This window comes from Hemicordylus capensis, chromosome 5, assembly GCF_027244095.1.
Source record: "Hemicordylus capensis ecotype Gifberg chromosome 5, rHemCap1.1.pri, whole genome shotgun sequence".
NCBI lineage: Eukaryota > Metazoa > Chordata > Lepidosauria > Squamata > Cordylidae > Hemicordylus > Hemicordylus capensis.
The window spans coordinates 36,182,950-36,196,874 of NC_069661.1; the positions used below are offsets into that span (position 1 = coordinate 36,182,950).

At 40.6% G+C, this 13,925-nt stretch overlaps 1 protein-coding gene across 6 annotated transcripts in view; it reads left to right on the top strand.

Moving 5' to 3' along the window:
• The window catches only part of SGMS2 (sphingomyelin synthase 2), a 63,143-nt gene that overhangs the window by 28,117 nt on the left and 21,101 nt on the right, over positions 1–13,925 (top strand). Inside the window, exon 1 of one of the 6 annotated variants that reach the window (XM_053258163.1) lies at positions 1,742–1,824. The exons of the other annotated variants lie outside the window; for them this stretch is intronic. The gene's annotated coding sequence lies outside the window, so the exon portion shown is untranslated. Of the gene's footprint in view, positions 1–1,741; positions 1,825–13,925 lie in introns of those variants that run through there. 6 annotated transcript variants of the gene reach the window in all.

Genomic DNA, 13,925 nt, shown 5'->3' on the forward strand with positions numbered 1-13,925 from the left:
GTATGCAGCCCCACATAAAATGCCTTACAGTAGTCAATCCTGGAGGTTACCAATGTATGTACTACTGTTTTAAGGTCATTTATCTCCAGGAATGGGCATGGCTGATGTATCAGCCGGAGTTGATAAAAAGCACTCCTCATCACTGCCTCAACCTGAGAAACCAGAGAGAACCTTGGATCCAGGAGCACTCCCAAGTTATGTACCTGATCTTTCAGGGGGAGTGTAACCCCACTGAGAATAGGCATATCTAAACCAACTTACATGTCTAGACCCCTCCCCCAATCCGTAAAATAAAGTGTGCTGTTGAGTCGGTGTCAACTCCTGGTGACCACAGAGCCCTGTGGTTTTATTTGGTAGAATACAGGAGTGGTTTACCATTGCCTCCTCCCACATAAGAACAGCCCTGCTGGATCAGGCCCAAGGCCCATCTGATCCAGCATCCTGTTTCACACAGTGGCCCACCAGATGCCGCTGGAAGCCTACGGGCAGGAGCTGAGGGCATGCCCTCTCTCCTGCTGTTAATCCCCTGCAACTAGTACTCAGAGGCATCCTGCCTTGGAGGCTGGAGGTGGCCTATAGCCCTCCAGCTAGTAGCAGTTGATAGACCTCTCCTCCATGAAGTTATCCAAACCCCTCTTAAAGCCATCCAGGTTGTTGGCCATCACCACATCTTGTAGCAGAGAATTCCACAACATTGTGTGAAAAAGTACCTCCGTTTTGCTGGTCCTAAATTTCCTGGCAATCAATTTCATGGGATGACCCCTGGTTCTAGTGTTATGTGAGAAGAATTTCCCTCTATCCACTTTCTCCACACCATGCATGATTTTATAGACCTCTATCATGCCTCCCTGCAGTTGTCTTTTTTTCTAAAGTAAAAAGCCCCAGGTGTTGTAGCCTTGCATCCAGAAGAAAGGTGCTGTAGGTCCTGATCATCTTAGTTGCCCTCTACTGCACCTTTTCCAGTTCTCCAATGTTCTTTTTTAGATGTGGTGACCAGAATTGTACACAGTATGAGATGATGCCTTTCAGCATCTTGCTATATCGGTGCTGCCTGATATAGGTGTTTCCCATAATGTGGGAAACATACCCGCGGGGATTCAGACTGGCAACCTCTGGCTTGCTAGTCAAGTCATTTCCCCACTGTTTTATTTGGATTCAACCTGTTTTGTTATCCCTCATATATTATTCCGTTATACTGATGCTTCCAAATTTGGATTCAAGGAGGAGGGGGGTTATACTAGCTTTCTCACCACCCTAGACAACTCCTTTGGACATGAACTTGTGGATGCAGTGTGGGCCAAAAAGAATTGCTTTTTTGCTGCACATATTGCCATAGCATAGACCTTCAAATGTGCTCTGTATTGTAACCTGCCAGATTCGAGTTGAGTCTTTCTCCATGTGAACTCTAGCTGTCTATCTAGCCGCTTCAGCTCCTGTAATTCTTCCGAATACCACAGGGCTGATTTTGAAGAAAGTCTGAGAGAATGATTTGGAGCTATTGTGTCTACTGCTCTAGTGAGCTTGCCTTTTATGCATTTGTTTAAGAAATTGTATCACCCTTTCTACAAAGGTGTCCAAGACAGCCGACCCAACAATGTAAAAACTAAAAGCTGGAGAATGAAGCTGAATGAAGCTTGCCTATAGAATACCACAGGGCTAATTTTACCACAGGGCTAACCCACCAAGTGACTCTTGCTCGCCCTATGAGGCAGAGTTGACCCAGATGTTTGGTGTTAGAGCAATTAGAAGGAGCAAAGCAACCAAAAAGCTGCCAGGAGGAGGCTGGGAGAGACCACAACCAAGCTCAGACTGTTCTCCCAAGAGGTGGGGTAGGGAAGCTAGATAGAATAACTATGTACCTCTCGGCATCTCGTTCAAGTTGCCTTTTATGCATTTATTTAAGAAACTGTATCACTCTTTCTACAAAGGTATCCAAGACAGCTCACCCAACAATGTAAAAACTAAAAGCTGGAGAATGACGCTGAATGAAGCTTGCCTATATGTTCATATAGCATAAAGCGCTTGAGAGCTTTCATAGCTAGCTTTGGACATGAGTGTTTGTGTAATATGAAAGAGAGAAAACAAACATGAGAATGAACTATTAAGTTTTTAAACTTTAAATCAAAACTGTTTTTCTTTGCCCCTGTATATTTAAAGTGATGTACATTCTGTGGTAACATCTTGCCACCCATAGGAACAAATTACATTTAGAGACCAACCCTTTTATGTAACAACGATTAATGCACAAAAATGCCAGATTGTTAGGTCACTTGACTACCTCTCATGGCAATAATAATAAATATAAGTGACACACTCTAAAAATAGTTCAATAGCTCAGTCACTCATTGTGAAGTGAGAGTATGACTAATAACACTTTTTCCATTTGTTGGCTGTTGACTTGCACTTCCTAGCTGAAGTAAATAAAAGTACAGATTAGTCAGGACTCTCTCCTCTCCCTTCTTAAAAAAAATGTCTGTGAATAAACTTGCTCATCTCATTTTTGAATTCGGTACCATTGCAATCCTGACCACTGTAGTGTAAGATGATACAGCATTATAGGGGTCTGTTTTAAAGGTGGAATTCTCCAAGCTCTTTAATCTGTGTTAAATCTGTGAACTCTTTTTAGTGAAGGAAATGGAGCAGAGAGATTTGATAAGAGCATTTTCTGATGTACAAGCAGGGTGGGGAAGCATTTGAACAGGTGGCATACTATATAAACATCAGCATGTATTACAAATTGTAATGTTTAAGGAAATCTCCTTTAGGTCCCAGGTCTATGGGGAAAAAAACCTTAATGGAGAAAACGGTGCTAGAATCCATCCTAAAACTTTACTGGACATTTACTAGAGCAAGAATTGCTATGGGAGAGTCTTCTGTTGGGACATGGCATTCTTCTAACCTCTTAGGAACTTGGGGACACATTGTTCTGAAGAGCCTCCTAATTGCTGTTTTTGGCAGGACTCTGTCTTCTGAGAGCAGTTCAAGCTCAGCAGGCAAGTGCTATAGTAGCTTGAGCTGTAAATATGACACTATATCCATCTTCCCAAACTTCTTTTGAAATTATTAGCAAAACAACAAATGGGTCCACAGCAAATGAAATCAGGATTGAATATGACTTGAGGTAGGACAAAAAGCTAAGGAAAACTTATGCATGTCTACCCAATTAATTGATTTTTGGGCAACTGCTCTCTCATTTAGCTTATACTTTCCCTACCCCTATTGCAGAAAATTTCTCCCTTCTAGGACTACCAAGACCTTGCTTGGAACTTCTATCTTCTCCTCAAATCTCATCCCTTTGGGTCTTTGCTTGTGGAGGACAGCACATCAAGCAGTGTCCCCATAAGGAATGAGATGCACTCCAATCTTTTTTTAATCTTTGTCTCAGTCTGAATTGCCAGGTATCTGATAACTCAGTTGAGCAATAGAGTATCAGCTTATTACAGCGAGCAGGACAACGTTTACTGGGTTGGATTGAGGAGGCGACAAATCCCTTCCTGCATAAGTAAGCATCCTGGCCATCTTGAAAGAGACAGCCATATAGCTACGTCAGGAAAAAGTGCTTCTTTTTCCTCCCCCCCCCCCCAAGATGACCAACTACAAACCTGTTGCAAATACATTGCAAATATAACTTTTTTGATTAAAGGGCTTGTGAGAGATGGTTGCTGTGCAACTCTAGTCGCTCTTGGATGACACACGTTATCTAGACCCATCTGGTTCAGCATGTAAAATGCTTTGGTTACCCTGAGATGGATGCTGAGAGAGAGGCAGGGGCAGCATGACCACATTGATTCTCTTGCACCTCTCAGCAGCTTTCACCACTATTGACTATTGTACCTTTATGGACTGACCATCTTGAGTTGGAGACTGGGGGCACTGTGATTCAGTGGTTCAATTCCTGCCTGGATGGTTGCTTCCAGAAGGCAGTGCTGGAGGACTGTTGCTCTGCACTATGACAGTTGTTCTTTGGTGTGGCACAGGGCTCCATTTTGTTTCCTATTGCATCTACATGAAACTCCCGAGGCCATCCAACTGTTTGGACTGCTTGTTCCCATATGAGCTTGCCCTCAGTGCCAGGATCATCCTCTGAGGCCCTATTCCAGGCTCTTACCTAATCTGAGACGAGGCAGGTGGGAACTCATGAGATGGCCTTTTCTGTGGTGGCACCCTGCCTATGAAATGCTCTCACCTGAGAGGCTCACCTGGTGCTGCTTGTTTTCTTTTTGCACCCAGATGGAGACTTTATATTTGCTTGGGTCTCTCAAATAGGCTGTTGTGCTAACTGGCTTTGCTGCTAAGACTGGATTTAATCAATTTGTTGTAAACTACACAGAAATGTGATTTAATTGGAAGGCTGGGGTATATGCAAGATTTAAAAACAATTTGTTAGTATGAACTCACTCTAGTAAGGTGCAAATCAATGGTAGCAATGGATGGTCCATTATCTGCTTTTTAAGAAGAGGGGCACATGACAAGTTATCTTTGTATGAGCTTTGCTTCTAATGCTGTGCATGAAACGTTGAAGAGAGCAGGTCACTGTTTGTTTGCTTGCTTCCTAAAAGAAACATTTTTCCTCAAATGAGTTTTGGCAGATATTTATATATAATTGTGCAGTGCAAAGTGCTTGGTTTGAGGTAAGATTGGTTGTACCTTAATTTGATTGTACTCTCTTATGTCTTGAAAGCTATACTTGGAAATCAGTCTTCTCCTGAAATAGCCTGTGGCCAAAGCAAAAGCATGATACACTTGTGTTCCTGTTCTTTTCACCAGAGTTATCTTAAAGAAATTGCTTGCTTTGTGTCCTTGTGTACAGCACAACACAAGCAGACAGCAAATCCAGTTGATGGTAACTAAGTTTTATGACACCTAGTAAACTGCAAGTTGTGCTGCAGAGTATAATATATGAAAGATATGAAGTGCATCTCCACAGAACTGCTCTACTGGACATAACATTATTTCATCCTTTAGTACAATCTGAGTTACTCAGTTTCTAATCTCCATTTTAAACAAATGTGTTCAGCTGAACTGTACTTGAAGGGGTGTGTGTGTGTACTTGAGTTTTAATTGAGGATATTTCCCGGGCTCTCTGTAAAGCCCCATGCATGTATATTTATGTATTTACATTTTATATATACCCTTTGTCCTAAGATCCGATGGTGTGTGTGTGTGTGTGTGAGAGAGAGAGAGAGAGAGAGAGAGAGCCTTGTATTTGTGATGTTAAAACATTTGTCTTAAGTGTAAATTGAGCTGCATTTTAAACATCAGTATAGTGGGGTTTATAGACTTATAGTACTTTTAACTGGTTATTGCAATGCAAGCCCTTAACATGGCTCAAAATGTTAAACTGTAACCATAAAGCATTTTAACTCATGTTGCTTTTATATTTGGTCAAGTGTTACTATAGAACAACTCAAAGTGTTCAAAAATAATGTTTGATTAGGTGTTGCATAAAATTTTGAAGTATAATCTGTACCCAGTAAAGCAGAATAGTCTGTTCATAGTTAACAACCAAATGGATCAGTGTTGCTAGGTACATCTGTTTGGGAGATCTGGAGCCACTTTAAGAACCCGACTCCAATCTCGAGACTATGGTTCCGCAAATGTCTGATATTTTTAGTGCAGTCAAGATTTTTTCCTTGGACTGGGGTACAGCTCTGAGGCTGAAATCAGTTTGATTCTTAGGTCACTCTAAGGTATACCATCAGAAAAGCAATAATTCCTGAGATTCCTTTTTTGAAGTAGAGTGTTTTCAAGTCCCAGTCTGAGATGGCTGTTTTCCTGAACCAAGTAATGTATGTTTTGATTTATGAACATGATTCTTGCTTCATGCTCAAGCTTAAGGGGAAAGTACTTATTTTTTTCCCTGAGATTAAGAGCTTTCCCTTTATAGATGCACTTCTGAGGATGCTAGGATCATAATGGAGAGTGAATCGATGGGATGGTTTGTCTTTGTAAGCTCCTATTCCATTTCTTTGCTGAGTTTCCCAGCTGTGCTTAAACCAAGAAGCTTTGAAGTGGAAATGCCTCAAATCATTTTGTAGGAGCTTAAACAAAATCCAAGAGGTCCAGGCCTCTCAGAATCTTTCTGGTGGGTGTAATTTAATTTCTGAAAGAAGGGCAAGATAACTAACTAAACTGTAGGATGGTGATCCTAGAATAAATATGTCTAGATGCAAAGTAGCACTTGCAGGCATCTTGCTCCATAGTTCTTGATCAAAAGCTATTGAGTGCTGTTATGTTGCATCCTGAGTGCATATATGTGCTTTTGAAATCTCAGAATGGTCTTAATCCTGCTAATGGTTAAGAAGATTTTATATGGTTTCAATTGAGAGTTTTTAAAAGTGCAAGGGTGCCAGGATTGCAATAATGCATTGTGTATGTTGATAAAGGGTGACAACAACTAGCACTTGCTGTCCAAAGTCAACGTACATTGGACTAATCAAAGTATGATAGTACAGGCACCAGAACATTCAGAACAGGGGCCTGCATGAGGAAAATTACTCGGAGTAGTAATTTTAATTAAAATTAAAATTAAATTTTAAAAGTTGGGATATGGCTTTAAATTCAGTCATCCCTCACTAACCAGCGTGGTGTAGTGGTTAGAGTGCTGGACTTGGACCGGGGAGACCCGAGTTAAAATCCCCATTCAGCCATGATACTTGCTGGGTGACTCTGGGCCAGTCACTTCTCTCTCAGCCTCACCTACTTCACAGGGTTGTTGTGAGGAGAAACCTAAGTATGTAGTACACAGCTCTGGGCTCCTTGGAGGAAGAGCGAGATATATAAAATGTAAATAATAATAATAATCACAGTTTTGAGTATCCGTGACTGGGAAATTGTGTCCAGTCCTGCCAACCATGATCCAAGTATCCGTGGTTGGCAAGGTTTTTTTTAGTGTTGGGGAGTGGGAGTTGGATGGCAATTTGGGGGGATTCAGAGGTTCAGTCCACTTATTCATCTTGTTGCTCCTTGCTGACCCTTGCCCACTCCTCATGATTTAAAGAGGCTTTGAGTGATTTTTTTGAGGGTTTAAAAAAATTCCAGAGGTTCAATCTGCCCATTCCTCTGGGTGACTCTAAGGGATGTGGGGGGAGGGGTGGCTGCCAATTTTAAAAGTATTTTCCCTTTTATTTTTTGTGTGTTTGACCACCAACTGTGAGGTTTTTCTAGAATTTGCCAACTGCATGTGGGGGTTTTCTGGAATTGAACCCTCACAGCTGGTGAGGGATGACTGTATTTTTCTTCATGTCAGCCAGGGTTTGGTATTGTTGGAATTGAACTGTGTGGCTGAACAACTTCTAAGTACAGTTTCCTGAACTGGCAGTCCTCCCAGCCATTCATGCCGCCTGTTGAAGCCTCTCCTTAGCTGTCTTCTATTGGTGTACTAATAATTTTAATTATGTGCAGTTCATAAAGATGTCTGTGACTGGAAATGCTTATGGTTGGAAAGGCTGGTTGGAAAGGCTGTACAACAGCAAAAGCAGTGCAATAAAAATTCAGGACTATTTTTCTCTTATAAAAGTATGAAAACATAATTGTATTATTAATGGAACAAAAGAGACAGTGTCTTTCTGAATTGGCTGAAATAAAGAAATTTTAGGTTATATTTCATCCTTTGACATTCTAGAGAGATTATGTTTAAACTACAGAGTTTTCAAATACAGATTTCAACCTACATCTTGAGTAGTGGTTTGTAAGGTGCCCATATTCTGAACTGGAGTTCAGACTTCAGATATTCTTGCTCTTCTAAAAGTTTGGTTGGAAACAGATATGAAAGCTAAGCTACCATGACTTTTACTGAAGTAAAACAGAAGAGAGTTTTAGCACAAATGTTGACAATATATTCTGAGATCTGTAGCTTATTTTGTTCTACTCATTTCCTGTCATTCTGTCTTGAGAGAGCATCTGTGAATACTATTTCTGGAGCATTGGAAACAATATGTAGAAACATTTTCATATTTTCCTGAGTTTACCTGGAAAAAAATATGACCAGTGAGTGACGACTTTTCAACTTTGAATGTACAATACAAGAACTTCAGCACAGCAATGCTGATAAAAGGCTATAGCAGAATCTTGTTTAAAAGCGACTACGGTCCCATTCAGATATTTCAGTGGGATGATTTTCAAGCCATGTTTTGATAATTTGGGAATGCCTTGTTGGTTTGGACACTGCTCTGAGGGGTGAGACAGGGTTGCGTTCTTGCGCCCATTTTGTTTAACATCTCTATAAACTCGGTGGTCTCCTGCTTGTCTTCCCCCTCTATTCATCCCCCGAAACTGTCAAATAGGACTATACCCATATTATTATATGCAGATGACATAGTCATCATGTCACAGATGCCTATAGGACTAAAACGTGCCCTTTGACTCTTTACATCCTTCTGCGCTAGCGAGCTAATTGAAATAAATTACTCCAAAACAAAGGTAATTGTTTTTGCTAAGTGCCCAAGGCTACATAATTGGCTCATGAACGGACATAAAATTGAACAGGTGAACCCTTTTAAATATTTGGGTATAGTCTTTCACTCATTGGGTTCTAGGAACGCCCATTTTAATTCAATCAGGCAGACTGCTCAACTTGTTACAAACAAAATTAAATCTTATCACTCCATGCGAGGGGTATTATTTATTCTTGCTACGGTTAGGCTTTTTACTGCCAAAGTGTATCCCTTACTTTTATATGGCGCTCAGTTGGGGCCTATTAACAACTTTGTGCCTTTAGAAGCCATACAAGCTAAGTTTATTAGACACATACTGCAAGTCCCTTGCTGCGTGCCAAACACAGGAATTAGACTTAAGGTGGGATTTATTAGGCTTGAGTCATATTATTGGCATTGTATGATTCTGTTTTGGCTAAAATTGGTCCTTGTTCAAGGGGGTTTAGCCTCCTTAATGATGGATGGCCACAAATTTAAATGGAAGGCTTTAGTCATAAATAAATTAACTCATTACAGACTTTCCCCAGTTGAATTAATTGACCTAGGACTAGATCAGGCCACGAAGGTGGTTAAACAATGCATTTTAGATATAGAACTACAGGATGAATTGGTTGGCCTCAAGAGTGATATATATATAGGGAACCAAACTATCAACTTTAAACCAGCAGAATATTTAAGTGAGGTATCTCTGTCTAAATTTAGTCATGCTCTTATTTTAGCACGTCTTAATGCACTACCTACTGCAGTTCTTGATGGCAGGTTTGGAGGGGTACCTTTTTCCTCCTGACTTTGCCCATGTGGCCCTGGGGCCATAGAAACCACTTCACATGTAATCCTATATTGTATTTTCTATAAGGATATTCATTTAAGATTAATTTCTCCTCAACTGGAAAACTTCCTTGGACGTCCTGATAACTTTATTTAATTTTTTTATTAGCAAACACCAATAAGGAGATTATTTGCAGAATAGCTAAGTTTTGTTATATTGTCTGTAAAATCTATTCTGAGTCTATGTAACTGTACTCTTTTACTGGTCAATGACTGAAATCAAAATTTATCTATCTGCTCTGCTATTCTTACCCTGTGGTCTTGTATGCTTATTCCCCTCCCTTCCCTAGTTGGGAGGGGAATAAGCATCCCTTCCCTAGTTGGAATTTAACTATGGTTTAACCTTGTCTAAACCAGCATAACCATAGGTGACTAGCCAATTTTCACCTGTAGCTAAAGTCTCTGGTTTAAAGGGACTACTGATACTATAATGGCACTGGTTCAAATGTAAGGCCAAGGCATAGTTGTGCTAAGCAAGGAAAGAGCTGGGATTTCAGGCAGGGAGCAAAGCTCTACTTTGTGCAAACTATGATTTAGCAATCAGTTTAGTGTGCCATCTGAGCAACTTGACCCAGTAATTGCACTATTGACTTTTATCTGTGAGCATTCTATGCATGCACTCTGTGGAGGAAGTGCCATGTAGAAAAGCTATATTCAATTATACCTTGCAGAAATTTCCACAGTCACTGCAGCATCGAGCAAAGGAAGCACTTATAATCAGGAAGACTGCTGCACAGTGTCTGTGTGCCAATGGTTCTCACTTTTTTCCATGCACAGTTGCATCCCTGAGGGTATTTCACATGAGGGGGAAAATGGCAGTAAGTGATGATGTGAACCAGCCCTCAGTTTCTGTATTTCTCATGTTTATTTTTAATCCATTTTTAGAATCCAGGGCAGTCCACAGAACACTGCCACAGGGAACAATGTAGAACAAACCATGGCTTTCAACACAAACCCAAAATGGGATATACTTTCCAGCCATGATGTGCGGGATGTGTGCCAGTTCAGAAGACAGCTAGGCGCTATTCAGGAGCCAGTCCAATGAACTGGTTGTACTTCTAGATTTCTGGCCAGGGTTATTGTTCTCCTCTATAAATCCATGAATCTCTCTATTGCATATGCTTTAAAATGACACTGTGTATATTTCAGGTTCCAGAAGGGTAGATGTGTTAGTCTAGTAGAAAGAATAAAAGTATAATGGTACCTTGAAGATTAACAAATGTACTATAGCTTAAGCTCTTGCTTGTAGTCTCTAGTTTGGGATTCTTATTCACAAGTATCAAACGCTCACTAGCTCTTATTATTATTTATTACATTTATAAACTGCCCCATCCAGAGGCTCTGGGCAGTGTACAACAACTTTAGAAAGACATTAAAACACACAATTCAAAACATAGTGCTAAAAACAATTCAAAAACAATTCAAACCATTTAAAACCAATTAAAATACCTGTAAAAAGCAACAACACTTTACAAGCCTTGGAAGGCCTTATGATCTATCTCAGTACATCGACTATTTCAGGACTCCCAAGAAAGGAAATATGAATTATTATTTTTTGTTCTATGCTGCCAGTGTTGCGTTACTTGAAGCAGTAGTTCAACACAAGGCTGTGCTAAATCTTACAGCTTGCAGTAAAGTCTTCAGGAATTAAATGTTCTGTTTAAAAATTGCTCGCTGCATTGAGGTCTCCTGCTCTGTATGTTGTACCAATATACGGAGTTCCTAGGTGCTATCACAGCTGGGTGAGGACTCTAATCCTGGCAGGGATAATGGTCTTGCTTAGAGGAGAATTGTTGCTGAGGCATCTTTTGTCCCTCCATAGCTACTATTACTGATGCAGTTGTGCCTAGTAGAACACCAAGTCTGGTACCTATTCTGGTTGCTTTCCTAAGATGCCATCAAAGACTCTCTCCAACAAAGGTGTCCTACCATCTAGGAGTAAGGCCTGTTGGTAACCACCAGAAAAAAACATCCACCAGGGAGCAATCCTCCCAGACAACCCGGCTGCTTGAGAAAGTTGTTCATTTTGAAGTGTGTACAGCAGAAGAAAATTAAATGACAGGAAGTGGGAAAATGTGGTTTTGTTTTTATGGAAGTGCTATCGATGGAGTCCCATTAGAATAATTTGGTGTCAAACTTGAATTGTGTAAAGAGAAAGTGGAGCCAGACAGCTTGCTTTTAAATAGTGCACATTGATAATTGATGAGTGAAATCAGTGCAGGATCAAGGAAAAACAATGCGATATACATTCAGAGTATTAAAACTTTTGATTTGTTCACAGTTTTTATATGAACTTGGGAACCTTGATAGCTAGCTGCCTTTCAGGCTTGCACTTAACATACATGAACATCCCTTGGGGGGGGAAATGTGTTTGCTAGTAATAGGTTGTGTGTCTGCGCAGATACACATGGCATTCTTGCAAGCTGGATACAGATTCATTGATCATTCTGCACTAGTATTTCCCAAACTTTCTGGGATTTCCCCTTGCCTATCTGCTTCCCTTTGTTGAATGTGCAATGGGATCATGTTTCCTGGGATTCCCCCATGCCTGTCTGCTGTAATATGGGCTGTGCTGACTCATCAAGTCCATATATTGACAGAGAAATAAGGCTACACAAGGTCTTCCTGCTTTAATAGATACAAGTGGTGGATGCTTCTAATAAGATGATTTAGTTTTATAAAAGAAACTGCAGCCCCTGTTGTGGCAAGGTAGTATATCCTGTTTGGGAATCACTAGTCTAAACATGTTCATTGCACCACTCAAATAGAACATTAGATTTGCTTATTTTCCATAAGTTAAAGAACTATCAATCAATCCTTTTATTACAGCACAATATACAAACAGACGCCCAGCAAAATAAACCTACAAGGTTATGATACAATAGTTAAGCACATAGTCAAACACAGTTAATGATGATTCTTAATGAACTCTCGACAAATTTTATTGGCTATTAAACAGAACTTAGCCACATTATCAGATCTCAGATCATTCTGCTCTGTTAAAAGATAATCAAGATAAAAAGAATCTGTACAACCTGGATGGCAACTAATAAATGGGGTTATATGTGTGTGCCGTATATCTCAGTATAATTGACAGTAAAGGAGCACATGAGCCGTTGTTTCAATATCTCCCGATTCGCAGGGACAAGTGCGTTCTTTATAGAGGATTTTCCATTATCTCCCTTCCAGGACTGCTGTTTGCAAGGCATTACATCATGCCTGTGTCAAAGCTCTGCAGTATTTTGGCATGGCTATCTGGTTTAGGTGTCTGGCAGGGTTGAAGCTCAGAACTTGGTTGCCTAAATGGACACCAACAGGGATAGAGCCCTGATCAATTTGACACTCCATGTCATACATTCTTTGTCTGAGTTTGACCCTGGCATTTTCATATCCCAGAGCTATCAGTGCAAAAGGGGAGAAATCATAATGTTGCAGCCTTCCCTCCAGCTCTCTTTTCCACCTGGAGTGATAGATGTCCTTTAGCACAAGTGGAGCTGAATCTGCAGGGTGGAAAGTTTAAGAACTATGCAATCAGGTTTTGGTACAAAGGAAAACAATACCTAGAAGAGTGACCTTCATTATTTTTCAAGCGGGGCCACTTTGACAAAAGGCCTGCAGTGAGAGCCATTTGCAACTTCTGTGCACAATACTGTGCTTTCTTTGGTGCTGAGGGTGGGGGCTTTCAAGAGATGGAGCCCCCTCTTATGAGCACTGTGATTTCCCAGCACTCGATGCACACCTTCCAAGATAGTGCAAGGGCTACAAAGGCTCTCTTTCCCTTACAAGAGCCTCTCGGCACTGGACAAAGTACAGAACTGCATGGTGGGAGTGAATGTTAATCTCTGTATGGTGCTCAGGGAACTCTGCAGAGTATTCCACTTCGGCAGAAATTTCACACAGGCCCAACAAACAAGACTTGTGTTTTGGGCAGTATACAAATATGTTAAGTCAAGGAGCTGCAGTTAGGACTGATGGGAGCCACAACTGGCTGCTGCACTTTATAATGGAGAACACTGACCTAGGATTTTCTTTGGATTGCATTCAAATTCTACAACACTAATGTATCCTGATATTTTCATCTAGTTTCACTTTTGATTCTGTTTAATTTGCAGCTATTGTACTTCCTATACTGTTCCTATATGAGTGATATCCTGTTGGCAAATGCCTTGATATGAAAACAAGGGTTTGCCAGAGCAAGCAAACTTCAATTTCTAGAAGACTCAGAGCATATTCCTTTGTTTGCTTGCTTGAGATATGATGTTCTTGGTGATCTTGACCCAGCTACGTTGTGTTTGAGTCAAATGAATGTCTTGGCTTCTAATGACTGCAGATGATTTGGTGCCTCTTCTAAAGCTCAAATGCATAATGTCATGCTATACCTGGCAAAGGATATGAGAGAAGTATAGATAAAAAAAAAACTTCATGCCGTTGTACCCTAGATCAACTATATATAAGGGAAACATGGGGTTCCCAGCCCTACTTTTCTCTCCTCTCCTTCCCTCCCAGACAAAAGTGGGATCAGCTGCCCACATCAGCACATAGCAACCATCCCTGATGGCAGTGCCAGTGGCACCCACAAAGTTGGTACTAACAAAAAGAAGAAAAAGAAATAATGCTCTGGATTAGCTCTTTGTTTTACTGTTGGGCAGAAAGGAAGGGAAA